The 27,825-nt window shown below is 45.0% G+C and overlaps 1 long non-coding RNA gene and 1 pseudogene across 1 annotated transcript; both read right to left on the reverse strand.

The window, feature by feature from the left end:
* The window catches only part of LOC122939846, a 213,905-nt pseudogene that overhangs the window by 50,504 nt on the left and 135,576 nt on the right, over positions 1–27,825 (reverse strand).
* LOC122939869 lies at positions 14,458–27,137 on the reverse strand. The gene is made up of 3 exons (XR_006390187.1): positions 27,079–27,137; positions 14,646–14,795; positions 14,458–14,516 (listed from the first exon to the last, which is right to left on the reverse strand). It is a non-coding gene; the product is annotated as an uncharacterized LOC122939869 (long non-coding RNA).

A 27,825-nucleotide genomic window follows, 5' to 3' on the forward strand; every position in this document is an offset into this window, starting at 1 on the left:
TTTGGCCATTCTCACTTAGGGGTGTACTCACGCCAGCGGTTTAGACATTAGTGGCTGTGTGTTGAGTTATTTTGAGGGCATGCCAAATTTACACCGTTATACAAGCTGTACACTGACTACTCTACATTGTCTTAAAGTGTCAGGTCTTCAGGGTTGTCCCATGAAAAGATAGAATAAAATATTTACAAAAGTGTGAGGGGTGGACTGACTTTCGTGAGATACTGTAGGTACTAGCAGCAGATCTTGATGATTTGCTTGCCCAAATGCATTTAGCATGGCAGAACATTCCTCAGACAATCATTAGTAACCTCATTGGTAGGATGCCAAGGCGTGTAAGTAAATGTATTTATGCACGTGGCTCATGTTTTGCATGTTTTTCATCATTAACCGCCTCCGGACCACCTAACGCAGGATCGCGGTCCGGAGGCGGCTGTCTGAGGCAGAGTCACGCATATATGCGTCATCTTTCGAGACGCGAGATGACGCTCACAGCCGGCCCGCGCATGCGCATCGCGGGTCGGCAAAAGTTAGAGGGGGGTTACATCATCAGCCTGCCAGCCAATGATCATCGCTGGCAGGCTGATGATTTAAAAAAAAAATAAAAAATAAAAAAAATCACAAGACATTTAACACCTTATATTTATAAATATACGGTGTTAAATAGCTTCTCTGCTCCTCTGCTGGTTCTTTTGGTCGGTTGGTTCCAGCAGAGGAGCAGATATCACAGTGAGTACACCAAACAGCACACTTAGCCCCCCATCACCCCAATTAACCCCTTGATCGCCCCTGTCAATCACCTAGTGAAAGGGAAAAAAGTGATCAGTGTAAACTGTCACTTTTTTTTCCCACTGGTATTGACTGATAGATTTTAGGATAGTTTAGGCCCCTTGGTTAGGTAGTTAGCAATAGTTTAGCGCCCAGCCCACCGCACCGCAGTCACCGATTAGCGTATCGCTAATCAGCATTTGTACTGTTATAGTATCTGTAAGTGATCAAAACTGATCACAGTCAGATCTATAATAGTATTAGTGTCACCTTAGTTCGCCCTCCACCATAAAACGCAGTGTTTGCCCGATCAGGCCTGATCGGTCGCCCACACGTGCGTTCACCCACGCCCGCCCCGCTGCAGTGACAAAAAATAAAAAAAATTTTTGATCACTGCGGCGATCAAAATAAATAATTTTGCACACCAAAAAGGAGGTAGAAGAAGCGGAAGCAACAATCTGCTCTGTTTTTGTTTGGGATAGGAGTATGTCCATTGAGGAGGACGTGGATAAGCCCCTAGTGTAGGGTACCAGATAATCAGCAATTGCAAGCTCAAGCATGGTGGCCAAGACCATACAGCTTTTTAAGACGACCGGTTCCACTCTCACACTAGCTCATTCTGGTCACAGGAAGTTCAACATGGCACTTCATGGCAAAGAAACCTCTGAGGATCTGAAAAAACAGAAATTCTTGCTCTAGTTAAAGATGGCCTAGGCTATAAAATGATTGCCAACACCTTGAAACTGAGCTGCAGGACGTTGGCCAAGACCATACACTGGTTTAAGTAGACAGGTTGCACTCAGAACAGGCCTCGCCATGGTCGACCAAAGAAGCTGAGTGCACATGCTCATCTCCATATCCAGAGGTTGTCTTTTCAAAATAGACGTATATCGTCATGGAGAAGTGGAAGAGGATTCAAGTGGCAACCTGTGAAGCGCTAGTGAACTTCATGCCCAAGAGCGTTAAGGCCCTGCTGGAAAATAATTGTGGCCACACAAAATATTGACACTTTGGGCACAATTTGGCCATTCTCACTTAGGGGTGTACTCACGCCAGCGGTTAATATTAGTATTAGTGTCACCTTAGTTCGCCCTCCACCATAAAACGCAGTGTTTGCCCGATCAGGCCTGATCGGTCGCCCACACGTGCGTTCACCCACACCCGCCCCGCTGCAGTGACAAAAAATAAAAAAAATTTTTGATCACTGCGGCGATCAAAATAAATAATCAGTTTTGATATTTTTTATCAATCGCAGCGGCCTCCGGTACTTCGCTAGCCTCCCATTTGTAAGACAGGCTTGCTTTTTTTCTTGGATAGTCTCAGGGAACACCCCCTAAATTTAGTAGTCCAAATGTCACACAAGGGGTATTCTTCTGAAGAAGCCTACAGGCTTATGACCCAGTCGGATGAGGAATGGGAACCCTCATCTGACGAATCCAGCGGGTCAGAATATGAACCTGTAGAAAACAGTGGTAGTCTGACACAAAGTTCGGACGAGGAGGTTGAGGTCCCTGATACCACCAGGCGTACCCGGCCCCGTGTTGCTACACCACAGGTTGCGCAGGATCCGCTTCAAGGGGAGCAGAGTGGGGCTGGCGCTGTCGGATTACGTGGTGAGGCATACACCAGCAGCGCAGCCCACCCTGGACCTAGTACCAGCACTGCCGTACAACATGGTGAAGTGGCGAGCACCAGAAGGAGCAGTTGAAGCTGCGGTGGCACGTGCAATAGTTACCCCGTCGCAGCCACCGCACAGACAGGCCCGTAGACCCCCTAGAGTCCCTGAGGTGCTGGCAAACCCTGATTGGCAGTCCCCAACTTCAGCCGCACCATTAGTTCCCCCTTTCACCACCCAGTCTGGAGTTCGGGTTGAGACAGCTCAGATCGGTTCGGCACTGGGATTTTTTGAGCTGTTCTGAACTGTGGAGCTCTTGGACATAGTCGTGGCAGAAACAAAATCGGTATGCCACTCAATTTATGGCTGCCAAACCGGGAAGCTATTATGCCCAACCTTTCTAGTGGAGACCCGTCAAAGTTTCCGAATTAAAAAAAATTCTGGACCTTCTCCTCAACATGGGTCTAACCAAAAAGCATGAATTGCGGTCATATTGGTCCACGAACCCAATTCATCACATGCCCATCTTCTCTGCTGCCATGTCCAGGGCACGATTTGAGACCATCCTGCGTTTCCTGCACTTTAGCGACAACACCACCTACCGTCCCAGAGGCCACCCAACTTTTGACCGGCTCCACAAAATTCGGCCCCTCATAGACCACTTCAACAACAAAACTTGCAGATTTGTATACCCCTGAGCAAAACATCTGAGTAGACGAGTCCCTTATACATTTTACCGGGCACCTTGGCTTCAAACAATACATCCCAAGCAAGAGCGCCCGGTATGGGGTCAAATTGTATAAGCTCTGTGAAAGGGCCACAGGCTATACCCACAAATTTCGGATCTATGAGGGTAAAGATCAGACCCTGGAGCCGGTCGGTTGCCCTGACTACCTGGGGAGCAGTGGGAAGACAGTCTGGAACTTAGGGTCAACCTTATTTAGCAAGGGGTACCATCTTTATGTGGACAATTTCTACACAAGTGTGCCCCTCTTCAGGCATTTGTTCCTAGAACAGATTGGCTGCTGTGGCACCGCGCAACCTAGTCGCCGGGGCTTCCCCCAACGGCTCGTTACCACCCGTCTTGCAAGGGGGGAGAGAGCTGCCTTGTGTAACGATGAACTGCTTGCGGTGAAATGGAGAGACAAGCGTGACGTTTACATGCTCTCCTCCATTCACGCAGACACGACAATACCAGTGTCATTGAAAAGCCCCTCTGTGTCCACGACTGTAATTCGCTTATGGGAGGGGTGGACTTCAAAGACCAGATGTTGGCTCCTTATTTAGTTTCCCGACGTACCAGACGCTGGTATAAGAAGGTGTCTGTATATTTAATTCAATTGGCTGTATATAATAGTTTTGTTCTCTACAGTAAGACTGGGAGAACAGGATCCTTCCTCAAGTTTCAGGAAGAGATCATCGAGAACCTCCTGTATCCAGGAGGTTCCGTGGCCCCATCCACCAGTGTAGTGAGCCGTCTACACAAGCGACATTTCCCCAATGTCGTTGCTGGTACCTCAACCCAACCGTCACCCCGAAAAAGATGTTGTGTCTGTAGCAGGAGTGGAATAAGGTGTGACACCCGCTATTTTTGTCCTGACTGCCCTGACCACCCTGCCCTATGCTTTGGGGAGTGTTTCCGGAAGTACCACACACAGGTACACTTAGCATAGGGATTGCATCTCACAGGACAGGCACACAGGACTATTAGGGCCCATTCACACAGAGCTGCTGCAAACCTCTCCTTTCACCTGGGACAAAGTGCATAATGTACTTCGCCACATCTTTTGGCGATTTGCGCTTTGCACATTGTCCCATGGGGAAGGAGAGGTTTGTCCTATAAAAAGGTAAAAATAATAAAAATAAATAAAAATAAAAATCACCAGTAGGCAAAAAAGTTAACGTTCTGTTCAAAAAGTTTAATAAAGTTTATATGTTCCATTCAAATGTTATTATAAAGTTAATTTATTGCTTTGCGGCCTGGTTTTTTCTTTTTTGTTTTGTTATTTTTACCTTCCAGGTGGACCAACCGATCGACTAGCTGCAGCACTGATGTGCATTCTGACAGAAGCATTGCGCTGCTGTCAGTTTACACAAAAGTCGGTGTATGCGGCGCTGCAAGACGAGATTTCTCCTCTGCAGTAAAAGATACGTTTGCCGAGGCATATCAGCTGAGGGGGCGGCGGTGTTCATATGCTTTGGCAAACACTTTGTATATAAAAAAAAAATAATCAAAAAAAATCCCGGCAATGATTATTCATCCATGTGAATAGAGAAATCGGGTTTGCCAGGGCATACGAGCTAAGTAGGTATGGATGTTGGACGGAGCTCCAGACGCCTTTCCCCTCCTTTTTTTTTTTGAGCAGAGATTTTTTCATCCACATTGATCGATGCGAATGAAGAAATCTGTGCCGTTCATTTTTTCTTTCAGCCCAGAGGCTGAACGTAAAAAAAAAATCTCATTACCTGAGTGCTCAATATAAGGAGAATAGCAGAAACTCCAAATGCTGGCCATACATGTAATGATTGCGGAGACCCTCAAATGCCAGGGCAGTACAAACACCCCACACACCCCAAGGTATTCGCTGAGGGCCATATTGAGTCCATGAAAGATTGACATTTTTGTTAGCGGAAAGGGAGACTTTGTGAGGAAAAAAAAAAAAAGATTTAAAAAAAAATAATTATAATTTCCGCTAGCTTGTGCCCAAAAAATTAATAAATAAAATTCTATGAACTCCCCATGCCCCTTATTGAATACCTTGGGGTGTCTTCTTTCCAAAATGGGGTCACTTGTGGGGTATTTATACTGCCCTGGCATTTTAGGGGCCCTAAAGTGTGAGAAGAAGTCTGGGATCCAAATGTCTAAAAATGCCCTCCTAAAAGGAATGTGGGCCCCTTTGCGCATCTAGGCTGCAAAAAAGTGTCACACATGTGGCATCGCCGTACTCAGGAGAAGTAGGGCAATGTGTTTTGGGGTGTCATTTTACATATACCCATGTTGGGTGAGAAAATATTTTGGTCAAATGCCAACTTTGTATATAAAAAAAAAAAAAAAAAAAAGGGGAAAAGTTGTCTTTTGCCGAGATATTTCTCTCACCCAGCATGGGTATATGTAAAAAGACACCCCAAAACACATTGCCCAACTTCTCCCGAGTACGGCGATACCACATGTGTGACACTTTTTTGCAGCCTAGGTGGGCAAAGGGGCCCACATTCCAAAGAGCACCTTTCGGATTTCACAGGCCATTTTTTACACATTGTGATTTCAAACTACTTCTCACACATTAGGGCCCCTAAAATGCCAGTGCAGTATAACTACCCCACAAGTGACCCCATTTTGGAAAAAAAAGACACTCCAAGGTATTTCGAGATGGGCATAGTGAGTTCATGGAAGTTTACATTTTTTGTCACAAGTTAGTGGAATATGAGACTGTCACGGACGGTGTACAGGAAACAAGGCAAAGCAACATGTATAAATGACTCGCTGGATCCAAAAGCTAAGGAACCAAGGGAGACCCCTGCAGGAGACCTGGCACTTTCCCTGGCTGCTCAGCGTATGCAAAGATCCTAATGGTGGAGGTTTGCATATCCACGAACCTTGACTATAAAGCCCTGAGCACCCTACAATAGTGAGGGGACACGACCACCGGCTCCCTACACAACATACGGAGGGAGTCAGGGTCACCTGGAATCCAGCAAACAGAAAATAAACGATAAAGGTACAACACTTAGCTTTGTAGCAGACAGGAGAACAAGGTCAGCATGCACACACACTCCAGGAAGTAGTATAAGCCGCCCAGAAAAGCCTTCTGGGGAGGAATTTTAAAAGGAAGCAATTAGTCCAACACATGACAGCTGAGAGAGGCTAACGAGAGGAGGAGCTGAATACCACAACACAGAAACTCAAGGAGGAGGTTCTGAAAGGCCTCTGTCAGAGCTTCTCAGCTGTCTGGTTGTGACAGAGACTTTGTAAGGAAAAATAATAATAATAATAAATCATAATTTTTCGCTAACTTGTGACAAAAAATAAAAACTTCCATGAACTCACTATGCCCATCAGCGAATACCTTGGGGTGTCTACTTTCCGAATTGGGGTTATTTGTGGGGTTTTTCTACTGTCTGGGTATTGTAGAACCTCAGGAAACATGACAGGTGCTCAGAAAGTCAGAGCTGCTTCAAAAAGCGGAAATTCACATTTTTGTACCATAGTTTGTAAATGCTATAACTTTTACCCAAACCATTATTTTTTTTACCCAAACATTTTTTTTATCAAAGACATGTAGAACAATAAATTTTGCGAAAAATTTATATATAGATGTCGTTTTCTTAAAGAAAAAAATTTTACAACTGAAAGTGAAAAATGTCTTTTTTTTTTGTAAAAATTTCTGTAAATTTCGATTAACAACAAAAAAAAGTAAAAATGTCAGCAGCAATGAAATACCACCAAATGAAAGCTCTATTAGTGAGAAGAAAAGGAGGTAAAATTCATTTGGGTGGTAAGTTGCATGACCGAGCGATAAATGGTGAAAGGAGTGTAGTGCAGAAGTGTAAAAAGTGCTCTGGTCATTAAGGGTGTTTAAGCTAGGGGAGCTGAAAGGGGTTCTCCAAGATTTTCCTCAACATAGGTCACCAATATAAGATCAGCAGAGGTCCGGTCCCTGCACCCCCACCAATCAGCTGCCTGAGGCTGCTCACCGGAGCTCCGGTTAATACAAAGGCTCCTCACAGCTTACAGTGCCGTCTGTTGAATAGTAGCTGTACACTCGAATGTGACTAATCTGTGCCTAGGCCATATGACCGATGAACATCACATTGCATGGCCAGGAAGAGGCCTAAGAGGGCGCAGAGCACTGTGTCCTCTCCATACATCTGACCAACAAGGCTGCTGATCTGATAATAATTACCTCTCCTGAGGATGGACTATATACATCATATACATACTGTATATCACCTATAACGCTGTCACATTTCCATCCATATTTAATTAGAATTTAAGCTGAATCAGTGAATAATGCTGAAAAAACTGACATTTTTAAGTTCTGTCTTCTGTAACGAGTAGAAAGAGTAGAATCTGTGAGTCTTCTCTGCTTTACTTACTGGTCACTACTCACCTGGGCAGTTATCTGTAGGAATGTCCTCTGTACTCTGCTCATCACTCCTCACATCTGTCTCTGTAGGATTAATATTGTTCAGATCTTCACCTGGATCCACAAGCTGTGAAAGAAATATTGTAGAAGTCATCAGACGGTTGGAGAAGTCACGTAGAAGGTTTTATATGACCTGAAAAGACGACCAAAAATGACCGGACAGCAGGAGTTATCTGACCCAAATATCTGCAGGTCTCCTGTATAAATCCAATCTGATTGGTTGGAATAACAAAGCAGTTTGCAATGCAGGGAGAGAAGCCCTTATATTCCACCCCTAACATTACATTGTGTGTATATAACATTACATTGTTTGTGCACCTGTCGCCCTTGCTGGCCGTCCCAGGGCTGTGAAGCCGGTAAGCCAAAGTTCTTTCGGTCCATGGCTTGGAATGGGCATAATCATCTGCTCAGAAAGTCAGATCGGAATGGGCATAATCATCTGCTCTGCTGCAGCCAATGACTGGATTCAGGGGTTACATGTCCACAAGAAACACATCACCACTAGAGCCAGTCACTGGCTGCAGTAAAGCAGGTGACCATGCCTGGGCCGGCGAGGGAGCAAGCAACATTTACTGTAAGATGGACACACAGGAGCTGGCACACATAACTGGAGCTAAGGGTAGCAGGTACATATCACTCTTCCCATAGTAGAGGCTGCGGACACATGTAAAAAGTTACTTATTCCTGAACGAACCCTTTATTGCTGTCTACCAGTTTGGAGATGACTGCAGGCATGAAGATACTGTATCTAGTATAAGGGACAGGGGAGAAGACAGGAGAGGTGAGGACTGATTATCTATCACCACTAGAACACCCTGCTTATCACTGTTTATAGTAAAAGGACTGGAGAGAACACAGGAGGGGTGAGAACCGATTATCTATCACCACTAGATCATCCTGATTATCACTGCTCTTAGTGTATGGACAGGAGAGAACACAGGAGAGAAAAGAGAACTGATCATCTATCACTACTAGATTATTCCTGATTATCACTGTCTATAGTATAAGGACACAGTGGTGTAACTAGAGTTCTATGGGCCCCAGGGCAAAATTTGGATTGGGCCTCCACCCTCCCCATTATATGTCTGAATGGGTTTTAGTACACTGCCACTGATCACTACACCGTAAGGCTCCCTACAATGTCGTAGTATCTACATGTCCCCAGCAATAATAATGTCCTGGTTGTGTTACCAGTATTAACCACCTCAGCCCCCCTAGCTTAAAACACCCTTAATGACCAGACCACTTTTTACAATTCTGCACTACACTACTTTCACCGTTTATTGCTCGGTCATGCAACTTACCACCCAAATGAATTTTACCTCCTTTTCATCTCACTAATAGAGCTTTCATTTGGTGGTATTTTATTGCTGCTGACATTTTTACTTTTTTTGTTATTTAATCGAAATTTAACAGAATTTTTGAAAAAAAATGACATTTTTCACTTTCAGTGGCAATTAAAAAAACAAAACAAAAAAAACGACATCTATATGTAAATTTTTCTCTAATTCTTTATTGTTCTACATGTCTTTGATTAAAAAAAAATGTTTTGGAAAAAAATAATGGTTTGGGTAAAAGTTATAGCGTTTACAAACTATGGTACAAAAATGTGAATTTCCGCTTTTTGAAGCAGCTCTGACTTTCTGAGCACCTGTCATGTTTCCTGAGGTTCTACAATGCCCAGACAGTAGAAAAAACCAACAAATAACCCCATTTCGGAAAGTAGACACCCTAAGGTATTCGCTGATGGGCATAGTGAGTTCATAGAACTTTTTATTTTTTGTCACAAGTTAGCGGAAAATGAATTATTTTTTTTCTTACAAAGTCTCATATTCCACTAACTTGTGACAAAAAATAACAACTTCCATGAACTCACTATGCCCATCAAGAAATACCTTGGGTGTCATCTTGTGGGGTCACTTGTGGGGTAGTTATACTGCCCTGGCATTTTAGGGGCCCAAATGCGTGCAAAGTAGTTTGAAATCAAAATCTGTAAAAAATGGCCTGTGAAATCCGAAAGGTGCTCTTTGGAATGTGGGCCCCTTTGCCCACCTAGGCTGCAAAAAAAGTGTCACACACGTGGTATCGCCGTACTCAGGAGAAGTTGGGCAATGTGTTTTGGGGTGTATTTTTACATATATGTTGGGTGAGATAAATATCTTGGTCAAATGCCAACTTTGTATAAAAAAAAATGTGAAGTTGTCTTTTGCCGAGATATTTATCTCACCCAGCATGGGTATATGTAAAATGACACCACAAAACACATTCCCCAACTTCTCCCGAGTACGGCGATACCACATGTGTGACACTTTTTTGCAGCCTAGGTGGGCAAATGGGCCCACATTCCAAAGAGCACCTTTCGGATTTCACAGGCCATTTTTTACAGATTTTGATTTCAAACTACTCCGCACGCATTTGGGCCCCTAAAATGCCAGGGCAGTATAACTACCCCACAAGTGACCCCATTTTAGAAAGAAGACACCCCAAGGTATTTTGTGATGGGCATAGTGAGTTCATGGAAGTTTGTATTTTTTGTCACAAGTTAGTGGAATATGAAACTTTGTAAGGAAAAAAAATAAATAAATAAATCATCATTTTCCGCTAACTTGTGACAAAAAATTTAAAATTCTAGGAACTCACCATGCCCCTCACGGAATACCTTGGGGTGTCTTCTTTTTAAAATGGGGTCACTTGTGGGGTAATTATACTGCCCTGGCATTTTAGGGGCCCTAATGTGTGCGGAGTAGTTTGAAATCAAAATCTGTAAAAAAAATGCCCTGTGAAATCCGAAAGGTGCTCTTTGGAATGTGGGCCCATTTGCCCACCTAGGCTGCAAAAAAGTGTCACACATCTGGTATCGCCGTACTCAGAAGAAGTAGGGCAATGTGTTTTGTGGTGTCATTTTACATATACCCATGCTGGGTGAGAGAAATATCTCGGCAAAAGACAACTTTTCCCATTTTTTTATACAAAGTTGGCATTTAACCAAGATATTTATCTCACCCAGCATGGGTATATGTAAAATGACACCCCAAAACACATTACCCAACTTCTCCTGAGTACGGCGATACCACATGTGTGACACTTTATTGCAGCCTATGTGGGCTAAGGAGCCCAAATTCCGTTTAGGAGGGCATTTTTAGACATTTGGATCCCAGACTTCTTCTCATGCTTTAGGGCCCCTAAAATGCCAGGGCAGTATAAATACCCCACATGTGACCCCAGTTTGGAAAGAAGACACCCCAAGGTATTCAATGAGGGGCATGGCGAGTTCAAAGTCTCCCTTTCCGCTAACTTGGGACAAAAATTTAAATCTTTCATGGACTCAATATGCTCCTCACGGAATACCTTGGGGTGTCTTCTTTCCGAAATGGGGTCACATGTGAGGTATTTATACTGCCGTGGCATTTTAGGGGCCCTAAAGCGTGAGAAGAAGTCTGGAATATAAAGGTCTAAAAATTTTTACGCATTTGGATTCCGTGAGGGGTATGGTGAGTTCATGTGAGATTATATTTTTTGACACAAGTTAGTGGAATATGAGACTTTGCAAGAAAAAAATAAATAAAAAAAATAATAAATTGTGCCAAAAAAAAAATAAAAATGTCTGAATGGAGTCTTACAGGGGGGTGATCAGGGGAGTCTATATGGGGTGATCACCCCCCTGTAAGACTCCATTCAGACGTCCGTATGTGTTTTGCGGATCAACAAATCGGATCCGCAAAACACATACGGACGTCTGAATGGAGCCTTACAGGGGGGTGATCAATGACAGGGGGGTGATCAGGGAGTCTATATGGGGTGATCAGGGGTTAATAAGTGACCAAGGGGGGGTGTAGTGTAGTGTGGTGCTTGGTGCTACTTATTACAGAGCTGCCTGTGTCCTCTGGTGGTCGATCCAAGCAAAAGGGACCACCAGAGGACCTGTTAGGGGTTAAAAAAAACGCATCTACAGCCTGCCAGCGAACGATCGCCGATGGCAGGCTGTAGATTCACTCGCTTACCGGCCGATCCTGTGAACGCGCGTTCACAGGAAATCTCGCGTCTCGCGTTAGGCGGTCGGGAAGCAGTTAAAGAGGACCTGTCACCGCTCCTGACATGCCTGTTTTAATAGCTTCATGCATTCCCCATGTAATAGAAATTCTGGATCTATTCTTATGGCTCTATGTTGTGTAATTCCTTTATTATTCCTGCTAGAAGTTATGAATGAATTGGTATTAGTCTTCATTAAGGGTACAGAGGGGTGGTCACCAGTTTAGGGTGTGTACCTGCACAGTCTAAAAATGGCAATACTGATTGGATAGAGGCAAACTGTGCAGGTACACCCCCCCCCCCCCCCAACCAACTGGTTACCGCCCCTCTGTACCCTTACTGAAGGCTAATACCAATTTATTCCTAACACAGTAGAAATAACAAAGGAATTACATGGGGAATGCATGAAGCTATTGAAACAGGCCTGTCAGGAGCGGTGAAAGGTCCTCTTTAATAATGCCTCTGACAGTGTCTTCAGTAATAGAAATGCCCCCCATACTTCCCCAGTCCACAATCCCATCCTCATTGTCCTCAATAATAATTTAGCACTTTTTCATGAGCCAGGGAGAACTGTGGCCAAGTACTACTACTCCTAGCCGGTACTGATACCGCTGCTACCACCCACATTCTAACTCTGGGATGACGAGTAGAGATGAGTGAATCGAATCCCACGAAGTGGAATTCGATCCAAATTTCAGGATAAATTTGATTAGCCTAGAAGCCGAATTTCCTCGTGCTTCGTGTCAATAAATTGATTTATCCTAAAATTCAAACTTACCGCCTCAATTTGCGCACGAAGGGCCACCAGCCTACATCTTGCTTGAAGATCTCGGCTGGAATCCCATGCGGCGGGAGATTACGTCATCACGCCGGACAGCGTAATGACGTAATGTCGCTCTGCACAGGATTTCAGCCGTGATCTTCAAGCAAGATGGCGGCGGCCAGCCTGTCGAGTGCAAATGGAGGCAGTAAGTTTATAAAATTAACAATAAAAAACTAAATTAAAATAACTTAGATGCCGCGATCATGTATGAATGCGGCATCTGAGGGGTACAATGACGAGGGCGGCGCTATCGAAGCTCCCCGTCATTGCACCCGCTACTTACAAAAAAAAATGCGCTTTGTGGCGGAGTAAATCATCACGAGGCAAATTTTGTGAAATTCGGCACATCAGCTGAATCGAAATTTGCTCATCTTTAAGGACGAGGCATGGGTCTTTCGTTTTGTACTCTCCCATTTTTTAGACATATTAGGAGACCTATAATTGAATAGTCAGGGGTTTGGTACACAGATTATGAAACGGTACTAGCAAAATTGCAAGTGTGTTTTCTATAATTTAAAGACAGAGGCTCAATTATAGAGTAATACAACTTTTTTTTTTTTCACTTAGATGGACTGTGCAAGTGCATCGTTATAACTTTTCATTTTTTTACAGGTTTTCTTTTTCAAAACCTCAAGTTGCTACATAGGCTTATTGCCAGCACCGCACCCCAAATAGCATTCTGCTGCTATGCTGAGCAATTGCACATTATTGGAAGGGCCTTATATTCATGTTATCTTACTAATGTACTTCATTCACCGGTTCCGTTCTCTTCCCTGCGTAAATTCTAAACAAAAATAATGTGGTCCAGTCCCTAAACTTGTCACCCACTGGCCATTGATAAATAAATTACTAGCTTTGGTGGCACTGCAGTGGAGTGCTCGTCAGCCGCTACGGTCACGTTTCAAGTTCCATGCAGTCACGTGGTATAGATACAGTTGAAGCAGCTCACGTATACCATGTGACCGCATGGCACTGTAAACATGTGACCGTAGCAGGGACTCGCCCTCCACGGTAGAGGTTTGTTAGTGCTTGCTAACAAACAAACGTACAGAATCTACCTCCTGATGGAAGTGTGTGTGTGGGAAACTTTAGAAAACTGCTGGCGAGTTAGAATTATATGTGCTGATGAAAATAATCCTACATAGCTTTTCCAATAATCAACTGCCAATATTATATTATACTCTATGCAAGTAAGAAGGGTGACTTGTATCTAGATGTACTAGAATGGAATCCGTGTTCATGTTCAAGCTGACAATCCGAGCACAACTATGGTTGACCGTTTGTAGTATTGCATGGTCCTGGCCGAGGAAATCTCAGAAAACTGTTGTGCCACTCTTGTGCAACCACAAAAGATCTGCAGCAGTTCACAGTGGAGGCCATTTAAACATCTGTACAGGCAGAAAATTGTGAGAAGATACAGACAACATGTAATGTCTATGGTCAGCTGTAATCCTGCCATCTCCACCTTACTCATTATACAAGGATAAAACATATAATACTGGTGGATAAAACAAGACTGAACACAAGATCTTCACAGCCTTCTCCAGATCATAGAGGACATTATCTCCATCTACCTGATCATCCTGTGGGACATTGTGATGTTCTTCTGAACCATCCTGTGGAAGAAGAGGACTGGGACATCTCTCTGGTGTTCCTCTTTTCTTCTTTACTGCAGGAAACACATCCAGTGACTGAATTAATTTCTTGCATAAAGATAATGAGAGGACGTGTGTATTTAGTCATGTCTATTACCTGGTGATGTGAGGGGCCAGTGATCCTCCTTTATGATGTCCTTGTACAGATCTTTATGTTCTTCTAAATACTCCCACTCCTCCATGGAGAAATAGACGGTGACATCCTGATACCTTATAGAAACCTGACAACACAATGATACAGTCATCACCCAGATCCCTTCACAACGTTCCTGTATAATGTCCCGCATTCCCAGCAGTGTCACCTCTCCAGTCAGCAGCTCAATCATCTTGTTGGTAAGTTCTAGGATCTTCTTTGTATTGATTTCCTCATGTATCAGGGGGTGAGGTGGAGGCTCCATGATTGGGCTCAGGGTTCTTCCCCATCCTTCAGACACAGGGGCCTGACAGCGCTCACTAGAGGTCTTCTTCACTACTGTGTAGTCCTGGTTATGGAGAGACACAGTAATAAATATCACTACATACATCTCTAGAGTCCCTCACCTCTCCAGTCATGTCCATCTGTTAGTTACATAGATAAGATGATATAACGTGACATCATCAGAATCTCTCACCTCTCCAGTAAGCCGGAAGAGGATCTCTAGGGTGAGATTTATTATCCTTTCTGCCATCTTGTCCTTGTCCCTATCCATCTTTGATGGGTCAATCAGGAGAAGGATCTTATATAGAAGATATCCACTGAGCGGATCCTATATTGTAGGAACCTGAATGGAAAGAAGAGGAGACTATGTAAAATCCTACAAAATCCCATGGAAAATACAATTCCTGGAGATAATAAGACGAGACATCGGAGGAGATAATAAAGTGTAGATTTTGCGTTCTCTCTTTTTATAGTGATCGAAACATGTGTGAGGTCAAGGCAGTTTCATGGTATGTCACACCTTCACATGACCCTACAGCCAATAGAAGACGTCATCAGTGATGCCACAGCATGTGACCACCATAGGCCTCAATGGTCAGGTCACATACATACGGCCATCGGAGCTCCAACCAATATTGTCGTTGCAGTGATGTAAACAGACTGAAGAGACCACAGGAGCCTCAGTGCTGGAGCAGTGGAGGATTCTACAGGTCCAATCAGGGTAATCGTAAAACGCTGCGGAATATGTTGGCGATACATAAAGCTATTATTACTACTATCTAGACAGACATTGGGTTGGCAGATTAGGCGTTTGGCAGCTCCTCACGACCACACAGATGTTGTAGTTTAATAGACTTATTTGTAACAAGCAGCATGACAATATACAGAGGTCCTTAAAGGGTTTCTCCAGCGTGTACTCAGCATAGGTCTTCAATAAAAGATCAATGTAGAGGTCCAACTCCCAACGCCCCTGAACAATCAGCAGGTGGCACTTATACAGATACATGTATATGTGGTTACACAAAAATTTTAATTACATGCTAATATGAAAGCATTCAGATCCAGGTGCTGGCTTGAAAAATGTACAATGTTTCCAATAAAGTTTGTATAATCGCTGTGCTTTTTTTTTGGACCTCCCTAATGTATTTTTCGGACATATTATTCCCTGTTTCAGCTGCACAGCTAGATGCATTTCACCAAGAAGCAGGGAACATATCACTTCTGTGAAATCTGCCATTACTGTATTGCTTTGATGTCCATTTCTTTACTTCACACTATGTTTGTTTTCAGCTCCCGACCTCGCAGAAAAGATAAGGAGGAGAAAATCACACTTACAGAAAGGCAGAGGAGTTTCCTGATTAAAACATTCGGTGCCTGGGCTCCAGATGTTTTGTCTCAGGTCCCAAATGTACTGCCTGCCAGATAGATACAACTGTATTGCTGTCCTCAGAGGCAATACAATTGAATCTAATGCATTGGAAGAGCTGAAGGAACTGTGAGGAAATCACAGTCCATGTGATCAGTGCTGAAGGCAGTGGCTGAGGACCTGCGATGATGTCTCCATCATGTGACCAGTGCAGGAAAGGATGGCGCTCTGCAGTGAAGAGAAGTCCTGGGGAAAAAGCTGTGGCGAGGTCTGCTACATGTGGAGAGGTAAGTGAAGGGAAGGGTTCGGTGTGAGAGCCAGAGTAATGCTGGGGGTTGTGGTTATTTAACTGGGACTGTATGTTAGGACTAAAGAGAGGGATGTTATTTACATGGGACTGAATGTTGAAGGTGGCTGTGGCAGGGTGATGTTGTTTACATGGGATTGCATCTTGGAGGCGGCTGGGGAGGGGGTGATGCTATTTACATGGGACTGTATATTGGAGGGGCTAAGGAATTATAATTTCTGAGGAGACTAAAGGGGAGGCAAATATAAATACTGGGGGCACTGCAGAGGGCATTATAACAGCAGAGGGCAGTATAAGTTCTGGTGGTTCTGTGAGGCAGTATAAATACTGGAGGGCTATTCTACTAATAAAGGCACTCTTGAGGAGCATTATTTCTGTAGGGGGCAGTATTACTACTGAGGACACTCTAGAAGGGAATTACTATTGGGACTTTGAGGAGCACTAATACTATGGGGGGCACAGCAAGCAGCTTCCGGGTCGCCATCTTTTGAGTCTATGTTACTAGGGATGGATCTTGTCCGACAACAGGCAGCGGAGGGCAACTTATGTGGAAGCGAGAACCCAGTGTGCGAGATGTTACAGCTTTTCCAGGTGGATAAATGGGGTGAACCAACAGAAAAAAAATGGTATGGTGTTAGGCAGGAAGTGCTCAAATCCATATGCAGTTGTGCATGTATATACAGGGGAGCAAATCCTGCACTTGTAGCCCATTGCTAATGGCGATCCCCAGCAAAAATGCATACTTTGGAGGATGCCCGTAGTGGACCACAAGTACCACAATAGACGTCCTACACAAGATAGCAATTATGTGGATGTGATAACCAATATAATAAAATTTGCAAAGACAGGTGCACTCTGCGGTCTTACTAAACCTTCATACGGATGTTCAAATTGAGAGATTAGCCAACATATCCTACTGTGGAGGACATGTCTGAGCCCAAGCACCACGCCAAGGATTCCCAAGTAGCTTGGGACCTAACACTCACCTACCTGTGCCATATGGGCAATACCAGGGGCAAATTACAGGAGCGCAAGGTCCCACTTTGTGGTACTTGTGGTCCACTGGGGGCATCCTCCACTGTATGCATTTTTGCTGGGGATCGCCATTAGTAAGACCGCAGAGTGCACCTGTCTTTGCAAATGTTATTATATGGATAAATGAAGTGATCTAGAAATTTGCTATTTAAGCTACAATTATATGAACTCTAAATGCCAAGCACGGGCGGTGCACTAGGCACTGTATAAGGAACCGCTCTGCACCTTTGTGGGTTATGGCGGTCACTAACTTTCACGAATCTCAGCGTCCTTCAGCTACAAGCATACAATGTGCACCTCGTGCAGCAAATAAATACAGTTCTAGTCTGAACAAGTCTCTAAGGATCGCTCAGAAATAACTGCAGCTGCAACAGAAACTGCACAACCATAAAACTCCACCACTTTATCAGCGCTCCAATACAAAAACGTGTTATGTCCTTATAAACCCACGTATCTAAAGAAATGTATCTATAACATGCTGGGCAGTGCACCTACCGTTACATGGTGCACCTCGCTGGATACTGCCGCCTGCTCTCGCTCAGTAGTGATGGACTAACATCTGCCGGGACGGTTCGCGAATGCGATCGTGCGAACGCGATCAAATGTTCGCGAACCGCAAGTTCGCGGCTGGTCCCATTCATTTTAATGGCAGGCGAACCTGAAAAACCTTTAGCTCATATTTATGCAGCCAAGAAATAATTACTAGAAGTGCACAAATAGTCGCACAACATGGACAGTGACATACCAGATGTATTATTCAAATTTGCGATCTCCATTCGTTATTTTTTTAAATGCAAAATATCGGCAATATAATTTTTACGTACAAATCGAAACCGAATCAAAATTTGGGTATCGTGACAACGCTACTCCGATCAGATCGGCGTAGGGTTGTTTCGATACAAAAATTTTTATTCGCTTTCGTCACCATAAAAAAAGTATTGCGATACTCCATACCGCGAAAAAAAAAAAGAAAGCCACATACATTTCGCATTTTATGAAACGTTCGGCCCATAATAGAACAGTCCTATCCTATTTTTTGGGGTGACAAGGTGACTAAAACATGGCGAATGCTCACCGCATAGGAGATATTTTTTAATAATTTAATAGTTTGGACAGCGCTATGTAATATGTTTATTTATTGTTTATATATTTTATATGTAAAATTGGGAAAGGGGGGGGGATTTAAACTTAATATTTTAGGGCACTTTCACACTAGCGTTTTTCTTTTCCGGCATAGAGTTCCGTCCTAAGGGCTCTATACCAGAAAAGAACTGATCAGTTTTATCCCCATGCATTCTGAATGGAGAGTAATCCGTTCAGGATGCATCAGGATGTCTTCAGTTCAGTCATTTTGACTGTTCAGGGCGGAGATAATATGGCAGCATGCTCCGGTTTTATCTCCGGCGGAAAAAAAAAATAGAAGAAGATTTGCCTGAATGCTGGATCCGGCATTTTTCCCATAGGAATGTATTAGTGCCAGATCTGTTATTCAAAATACCGGAAAGCACCTGCACTAAATCCGGACCCATTCACTTCTATGGGGCTGTGCACATGAGCGGTGATTTTCACGCATCACTTGTGCGTTGCGTGAAAATCGCAGCATGCTCTATGTTGTGTGTTTTTCACGCAACGCAGACCCCATAGAAGTTAATAGGGCTGTGTGAAAATCGCAAGCATTCGCAAGCAAGTGCGGATGCGGTGCGATTTTCACGCATGGTTGCTAGGATGAAAGTCTATTCACTGTGTTATTTTCCCTTATATCATGGTTCTAAGGGAAAATAATAGCATTCTTTAATACAGAATGCTTAGTAGAAGGTCAATATAATAAACATTGGTGGCGCAGTGCGCCCCCCCAACACCCCAGTATAATAAACATTGGTGGCACAGTGCGCCCCCCCAATATAATAAACATTGGTGGCGCAGTGCGCCCCCCCCAACACCCCGGTATAATAAACATTGGTGGCACAGTGCGCCCCCCCAATATAATAAACATTGGTGGCGCAGTGCGCCCCCCCCCAACACCCCGGTATAATAAACATTGGTGGCACAGTGCGCCCCCACAAAATAATAAACATTGGTGGGGCAGTGCACCCCCCCAACACCCCAGTATAATAATCATTGGTGGCGCAGTGCGCCCCCCCTCAATATAATAATCATTGGTGGCGCAGTGCGCCCCCCCTCAATATAATAATCATTGGTGGCGCAGTGCGCCCCCCCTCAATATAATAATCATTGGTGGCGCAGTGGGCAGTGCCAATGAGGGTTAAAAAATTAAATAATTAACTCACCTCGTCCAATTGATAGTCTCCTGTTCTTTCTTCAGGAACTGTCAAAGGACCTGTGGTGACATCACTGTGCTCATCACATGATCAATCACCATGGTAATGGACCATGTGAGGAGCTCAGTGATGTCACCACAGGTCCTGAAGAAAGAACAGGAGACCGGCAGCTACGCGATCAATTGGAGGAGGTGAGTTAATTTATTTTTATTTTTTTAACCCTCATTGGCACTGCCCACTGCGCCACAAATGTTTATTATACGGGGGGGAGAGGTGGCGCACTGTGCCACCAATGAAGAGAACTGACCTGTATTAACAGGTCAGTATTAACTGACCTGTTAATACAAATACAGGAGGCGAACCTCTATGTCAGGGAGCTGCGATCGTCAGGGAGCTGCGATTCCGGCACCCGCCTCCTGTATTTGTATTAAAAAGTCAGTTATCTCCATTGGTGGCGCAGTGGCCACAGCCCCTCCTCCTCCCGTCTCTCTTCTTAATGGCGGAGGCGGCAGCAGCACAGGAGGGGAGGGAGAGACTCCTCCACTGCGCTGCTGAGAAGAAGTGAAGAACATTAGCGGCGGGGCAGAGAACTATCAGCTCCTGTGCCCCGCCGCTGTATTCAATGGCAGAGCTGCGGCGGCGGGTCTAGTCGCAAATGGTGACAAGACTAAAAAGTCTTGTCGCCATTTGTAAATTCTAAGTCGCATTAGCAACCATTTTGGTCGCTATCTGAAGCCCTGACACGGATACCGGCAATGTGCATTCCACAATTTGTGGACCGCACATCGCCGGCACTATAATAAAAAATGCCTAATCTTGTCTGCAATCTTCTCCTATAAGACACCTGCTCCTACAGCCCAACTCCACTGCCACCCTCCATTACACAAACCTCATTTGAAGTACACTCTGTTCGCATCTACTCTACCTCCAAGTAGCTGTCATTTACCGCCCCCCAGGCCAGCCACCATCTTTCTTGACCACTTTATCACCAGGCTCCTACACTTTCTTTCCGCCGACATCCCCACTTGTATCATGGGTGACTTCAACATCCCTATTGACACCTGTTACTCAGCCGCCTCTAAACTCCTATAACTCTCTTCCTCCTTCGGCCTCTCACAGTGGTCTTCAGCTCCCACCCACAGAGATGGTCACACTCTGGATCTTATCTTTACCCGCCTTTGCTCCCTATCTAACCTTTCTAATTCGCCTCTCCCCCTATCCGACCACAACCTACTCACCTTCTCTTCATTGGTCTCTTCTGCTGACAGACAACCCTGGCACACCAACATGACCAAAAAACTCAGACAAGCTTCCAGGGCTGCTGAGCGGTGATGGAAGAAATGCCACTCTAAGGATCACTTCACTGCATACAAGCAATCTCTACTCATATTTAAATCCTCACTCGCTGATGCAAAACAGGCGACTTCTCATCTCTCATATCTTCCCTGTCCCACAGCCCTAAACAACTTTTTAACACTTTTAACTCCCTTCTCTCTCCCCCAGCGCCCCCACCCTATCCTCTCTTCTCAGCTGAGGACTTTGCTGCATACTTGAAACAACATCAGAGAAAGCTTCAGTGCACAGTGCCCACAGACCCTCTACACAACTGCTTAGTCCTCTTCTCCCAAAACCCACTTCTCCACCATTACAGAAGAAAAACTCTCCACTCTACTCTCCAGATCACATCTCACCACTTGACCCAATCCCGTCTTACCTCATCCCTAACCTCACCACAGTGTTTATCCCAGCTCTAACTCATCTGTTAAATCTATCACTAACCTCTGGTGTCTTCCCCTCTGGTTTTAAACATGCTACCATTATCCTCAAAAAGCCTTCACTTGACCCATCTTCTTTGTCCAGTTATCGCCCAATATCACTTCTTCCATATGCCTCAAAGCTACATGAACAACAAGTCCATTCTGAACTGTCCTCTCACCTCTCCTCCTGCTCACTCTTTGACCGGCTACAATCTGGCTTCCGACTGAGACTGCCCTTACCAAAGTCACCAGTGACCTACTAACAGCTAAAACAAAAAACATTACTCTGTCCTCCTTCTCCTTGACCTGTCCTCTGTCTTTGACACTGTCGACCACTCCCTTCTGTTACAAACTCTCATCTCCTGGCATCACTGACCTGGCCCTCTCCTGAATCACATCATACCTCACAGACTGGACGTTTAGTGTCTCCCACTGTCACACCACCTCCTCGTCTCATTCCGTCTCTGTTGGTGTCCCGCAAGGCTCTGTCCTATGACCCCTGCTCTTCTCTATCTACACTTTTTGCCTGGGACATCTGAGTCCCATGGCTTTCAGTATTATTATTTTTTTGCTGACGACACACAAATCTACCTCTTTGGTCCAGACATCACCACCTTACTATCCAGAATCCCACAATGTCTACCTTTTATATCATCCTTCTCCTCTCGCTTTCTAAAACTTAACATGGATAAAACAGAATTTATCATCTTTCCCCCATCTTGCTCACCCCCCCCCAACAGACCTATCTATCACGATCAATGGCTGCGCACACTGCCCGGTGGCTGCCTTGGAGTGACCTTCGATTTTGCCCTCTCCTTCCGACCGCACATCCAAGCCCTTTCCGCCACCTGCCGCCTCCAATTCAAAAACATCTCCCGCATCTGCGCTTTCCTCAACTTTGCACTGCGAAAATGCTTGTACATGCCCTCGTCATCTCCCGTCTAGACTACTGCAACACTCTCCTCTGTGGCCTCCCATCTAGCACTCTCGCACCCCTCCAATCTATCCTCAACTCTGCTGCCCGACTAATCCACCTCTCCGCCCATTTCTCCTCTACCTTTCCCCTCTGCCAATCCCTTCACTGTCTCCCCATTGCCCAGCGAATTCAGTTCAAAATACTAACAAATACATACAAGGCCGTCTACAACCTGTCCCCTCCCTACATGCAATAACCCCATAACAAGTATATCCTCGGAACCGGGGGATCTGGGTGAACCATCTCTGAGTTACTTTCTCGATACATCCCCACATGCACTCTCCGATCCTCACAAGACCTCCTTCAGCCTTCAGGATCTTTATAGGTTATTATTTATTACTAAAGCGCCATTCATTCCATAGCGCTGTACATATGAGAATGTCTGTATTATGTATACATACATAATACAGACAATTGCACTAATTAAAACAAGACTGGTACAGAAGGAGAGAGGGCCCTGTCCGTGAGGGCTTACAATCTACATGGTATGGGAGAAGGACACAGTAGGTGCAGGTGAAGCTGGTCATGGCGGTATAGAGGCAGCAGGGTCACTGGTTGTAGGCTTGTCTGAAGAGGTGGGTTTTTAGGTTTCTTTTTAAGGATTCCACTGTAGGCGAGAGTCTGATATGTTGGGGTAGCGAGTTCCAGAGTATGGGGGATGCACGGGAGAAATCTTGGAGGTAATTGTGGGAAGAGGTGATAAGAGGAGAGAAGGAGGCCTGGTGAGGATCGGAGAGTGTGTGTGGGGATGTATCGAGAAAGTAACTCAGAGATGTCTCAGATGGTTCACCCAGATCCCCCGGTTCCGAGGATATACTTGTTATGGGGTTATTGCATGTTTTGGGGTTCCTGTGATATGTTTTATAAAACTGTATTTCTCTGCCTGTGATAATTATATTACCCATTGTTTTCAATAATCATATCATAGGCAGAGGGGAGGATTTTGAGTGGGAGTGTCTGTGTGTATTGTACGGATTGATTGGTTGTATTTCAAAACCCTGTGGGCAGTACTATGTGACTAAAAGAGGCTGTAAGGAAGATACAGTTTAATGCAGATTCCGCAGAACATATACAGGCTATATAAAAAACTATTACTGTATAATGTGTCCCCTGTTGTATAGTTTAAAACTACTGCCCGATGTCTTTGTGCACCAAATACCGGCGAGATGGCACCGTGTAGAAAGGTCCAAACAGTGTCCGAGTTAAAAATGGCCACCATCCATTGTTCTCACCATGTGCCTCTGATGCATCCCCAGATGGTTCTTAACCACTTCAGCCCCGCTAACTGAAACCCCCTTCATGACCAGAGCACTTTTTACACTTCGGCACTACACTCCTTTCACCGTTTATCGCTCGGTCATGCAACTTACCACCCAAATGAATTTTACCTCCTTTTCTTCTCACTAATGGAGCTTTCATTGGGTGGTATTTTATTGCTGCTGACATTTTTACTTTTTTTGTTATTAATCGAAATGTAACGATTTTTTTGCAAAAAAATGACATTTTTCACTTTCAGCTGTAAAATTTTGCAAAAAAAACGACATCCATATATACATTTTTCACTAAATTTATAGTTCTACATGTCTTTGATAAAAAAAAAATGTTTGGGCAAAAAAAAAAAATGGTTTGGGTAAAAGTTATAGCGTTTACAAACTATGGTACAAAAATGTGAATTTCCGCTTTTTGAAGCAGCTCTGACTTTCTGAGCACCTGTCATGATTCCTGAGGTTCTACAATGCCCAAACAGTACAAACACCCCACAAATGACCCCATTTCGGAAAGTAGACACCCTAAGGTATTCGCTGATGGGCATAGTGAGTTCATAGAACATTTTATTTTTTGTCACAAGTTAGCGGAAAATGATGATGATTTTTTTTTTTTTTTTTTTTTTCTTACAAAGTCTCATATTCCACTAACTTGCGACAAAAAATAAAACATTCTAGGAACTCGCCATGCCCCTCACGGAATACCTTGCGGTGTCTTCTTTCCAAAATGGGGTCACTTATGGGGTAGTTATACTGCCCTGGCAATTTAGGGGCCCAAATGTGTGAGAAGTACCTTGCAATCGAAATGTGTAAAAAATGACCGGTGAAATCCGAAAGGTGCACTTTGGAATATGTGCCCCTTTGCCCACCTTGGCTGCAAAAAAGTGTCACACATCTGGTATTGCCGTACTCAGGAGAAGTTGGGGAATGTGTTTTGGGGTGTCATTTTACATATACCCATGCTGGGTGAGAAAAATATCTTGGCAAAAGACAACTTTTCCTATTTTTTTATACAAAGTTGGCATTTGACCAAGATATTTCTCTCACCCAGCATGGGTATATGTAAAATGACACCCCAAAACACATTGCCCAACTTCTCCTGAGTACGGCGATACCAGATGTGTGACACTTTTTTGCAGCCTAGATGCGCAAAGGGGCCCAAATTCCTTTTAGGGGGGGCATTTTTAGACATTTGGATCCCAGACTTCTTCTCACACTTTCGGGCCCCTAAAAAGCCAGGGCAGTATAAATACCCCACATGTGACCCCACTTTGGAAAGAAGACACCCCAAGGTATTCAATGAGGGGCCTGGCGAGTTCCTAGAAATTTTTTATTTTTTGCATAAGTTAGCGGAAATTGTTTTTTTTTTTTTTTTTCTCACAAAGTCTCACTTTCCGCTAACTTAGGACAAAAATTTCAATCTTTCATGGACTCAATATGCCCCTCAGCGAATACCTTGGGGTGTCTTCTTTCCGAAATGGGGTCACATGTGGGGTATTTATACTGCCCTGGCTTTTTAGGGGCCCTAAAGCGTGAGAAGAAGTCTGGAATATAAATGTCTAAAAATGTTTACGCATTTGGATTCCGTGAGGGGTATGGTGAGTTCATGGGAGATTTTATTTTTTGACACAAGTTAGTAGAATATGAGACTTAGTAAGAAAAAACAAAAACAAAAACAAACAAAAAATTTCCGCTAACTTGTGCCAAAAAAAATGTCTGAATGGAGCCTTACCAGGGGGGGGTGATCAATGACAGGGGGGTGATCACCCATATAGACTCCCTGATCACCCCCCTGTCATTGATCACCCCCCTGGTAAGGCTCCATTCAGACGTCCGTATAATTTTTACGGATCCATGGATCGGATCCGCAAAACACATGCGGACGTCTGAATGGAGCCTTACAGGGGGGTTATCAATGACAGGGGGTGATCAGGGTGATCCCCCCCCTGTCACTGATCACCCCCCCTGTAAGGCTCCATTCAGACATCCGCATGATTTTTACGGATCCATGGATACATGGATCGGATCCACAAAACACATGCGGACGTCTGAATGGAGCCTTACAGGGGGGGTTATCAATGACAGGGGGTGATCAGGGTGATCACCCCCCTGTCACTGATCACCCCCCCTGTAAGGCTCCATTCAGACATCCGCATGATTTTTACGGATCCATGGATACATGGATCGGATCCACAAAACACATGCGGACATCTGAATGGAGCCTTACAGGGGGGTTATCAATGACAGGGGGTGATCAGGGTGATCACCCCCCTGTCACTGATCACCCCCCCTGTAAGGCTCCATTCAGACATCCGCATGATTTTTACGGATCCATGGATACATGGATCGGATCCACAAAACACATGCGGACGTCTGAATGGAGCCTTACAGGGGGGTTATCAATGACAGGGGGTGATCAGGGTGATCACCCCCCTGTCACTGATCACCCCCTCTGTAAGGCTCCATTCAGACATCCGCATGATTTTTACGGATCCATGGATACATGGATCGGATCCACAAAACACATGCGGACGTCTGAATGGGGCCTTACAGGGGGGTTATCAATGACAGGGGGTGATCAGGGTGATCACCCCCCTGTCACTGATCACCCCCCCTGTAAGGCTCCATTCAGACATCCGCATGATTTTTTACGGATCCATGGATACATGGATCGGATCCACAAAACACATGCGGACATCTGAATGGAGCCTTACAGGGGGGTGATCAATGACAGGAGGGTGATCAGGGAGTGTATATGGGTGATCACCCGCCTGTCATTGATCACCCCCTGTAAGGCTCCATTCAGACGTCCGCATGTGTTTTGCGGATCCGATCCATGTATCCATGGATCCGTAAAAATCATGCGGACGTCTGAATGGAGCCTTACAGGGGGGTGATCAATGACAGGGGGGTGATCAATGACAGGGGGTGATCAGGGAGTGTATATGGGTGATCACCCGCCTGTCATTGATCACCCCCCTGTAAGGCTCCATTTAGACGTCCGTATGCGTTTTGTGGATCCGATCCATGTATCCGTGGATCCGTAAAAATCATACGGACGTCTGAACGGAGCCTGACAGGGGGGTGATCAATGACAGGGCGGTGATCAATGACAGGGGGGTGATCAGGGAGTTTATATGGGGTGATCATGGGTGATCAGGGGTTTATAAGGGGTTAATAAGTGACGGGGGGGGGGTGTAGTGTAGTGTGGTGTTTGGTGCGACTGTACTGACCTACCTGAGTCCTCTGGTGGTCGATCCTAACACAAGGGACCACCAGAGGACCAGGTAGGAGGTATATTAGACGCTGTTATGAAAACGGCGTCTAATATACCTGTTAGGGGTTAAAAAATTCGGATCTCCAGCCTGCCAGCGAGCGATCGCCGCTGGCAGGCTGGAGATCCACTCGCTTACCTTCCGTTCCTGTGAGCGCGCGCGCCTGTGTGCGCGCGTTCACAGGAAATCCCGGCCCTCGCGAGATGACGCATATATGCGTGACTCTGCGCAGGGCCGCCACCTCCGGACCGCACATCTGCGTTAGGCGGTCCGGAGGTGGTTAAAGAGGACCTTTCACTAGTTTACAAACTAAAAACTAACTCTATCTGTGGGCAGAGCTGCGCCCAGGGGTCCCCCTGCACTTACTAGTATGTCTGGGCGCCGCTCCGTTCGCCCGGTATAGGCTCCGGTGTCTCAGCTCCGTCTGTTGTACTGGACTGATTTTTTGTAGGAGACGTGTCCCTTGCTGCAGCGCTGGCCAATCGCAGCGCACAGCTTATAGCCTGGCTATGAGCTGTGCGCTACGATTGGCCAGCGCTGGAAAAGTTTACTGATAGCAGAGCAGAGAGATAAGAGAAGTGACAGGACAGAGTTTAGATTACAGGTTGAATTAACTCTTTAGGGTCAAATTGGCTTCTCAAGGAGATATATATGTTAAAGGCATCCCTTCTGTCTCATTCAGTAGCTATAGAACTATTGAGAGAGATGTATTTTTTTTTTAAATACATTTACACATTTAACCCTCCATTTTAATTATATTATTTACCCCAGTGTTAAATTCACCCCCCCTGGATGCTTGTTTTTTTCCTACAGTGGGGTAGATAATTACACACAGGGTTTTAAAGAATAAACTTCCTGACTCAGACCAAGAGCCGACTCAGCGAGTCAGCAAGTGAATCGAAGCGCGTGCGCACAGTGCAAGGAGAAGCCGATGCCGGCAGTCTGCAACGGCGCATCAGGCTGAGCCTGTGCGCACGCGCGGGATCCCAAAGCGGAAGGGGGAGGGAGGGAGAGGCGGCACTGAGGAGTAGAAGGCGGCGCTGGGCACGAACGGCGATGCGTGCGGCCGGGCACCATGCATCCACAGACCTCCCCTGCTTGGGCACCTTAATT

Source organism: Bufo gargarizans, chromosome 6 (genome assembly GCF_014858855.1).
Source record: "Bufo gargarizans isolate SCDJY-AF-19 chromosome 6, ASM1485885v1, whole genome shotgun sequence".
Taxonomy (NCBI): Eukaryota; Metazoa; Chordata; class Amphibia; order Anura; family Bufonidae; genus Bufo; species Bufo gargarizans.